This window comes from Condylura cristata, unplaced genomic scaffold (assembly GCF_000260355.1).
Source record: "Condylura cristata isolate star-nosed mole 26May11 unplaced genomic scaffold, ConCri1.0 scaffold00020, whole genome shotgun sequence".
NCBI lineage: Eukaryota > Metazoa > Chordata > Mammalia > Eulipotyphla > Talpidae > Condylura > Condylura cristata.
This window is the reverse complement of record NW_004567121.1, coordinates 39,356,280-39,356,885: the sequence shown is the minus strand read 5'-3', so window position 1 is coordinate 39,356,885 and position 606 is coordinate 39,356,280.

Here is a 606-nt window from a genome sequence, read left to right as displayed (position 1 = left end):
CCGCCCCGCCCCGCCCGGCTCAGCTCCCAAGACCGCCCACCTGCCGCCCAGGCCCTGCGCTTCGCAGCAAACCCAGAGAGGGGCGGGGCTGTGCCCGGCAGCCCCTGTGGCCACCCCGTGGTTTCTCGCAGCTGTTCTCCCTGGATTCTGCAACCTGCCCCTTCCTGGGTGCTGTCGCTAAGGGCCACTCGCTTTGCCTAGACGTGGCTCGGGGTCCCTCTGCTGAAGTGAAGGACGGGGGTCCCCAAGCCTGGAAACCTCGCGGACGGAGCTGTGAGCTACAAGCCACAGCCCACCCGAGCGAGGTCAGGCCGGCGGGAGGTCAGGGGGCCGAGGTCACGCGGGCAGTCCCTGTCCAGCCTCTGCTCCACTTGGGACGGACCGTGGGTTTCACAGAGACTGTGGGGCCTTTCCTGAGCCTTCGTTTGGGGAGACTGTGCCTATCACACTGGCCTTCCGGGATTTAAAGGGGGACCAGTAGGGGGTGTGACTCGGCGGCCCCGCCCCCCTCACTCTTTGTGGGCGGCCCCTGCCCGAGGCCTCCAAGTGCCCGGGCCTCTCAGAGCCGGAGCGAGGGCGAGGGTCCGGCGGGCACCCGAGCCCCCC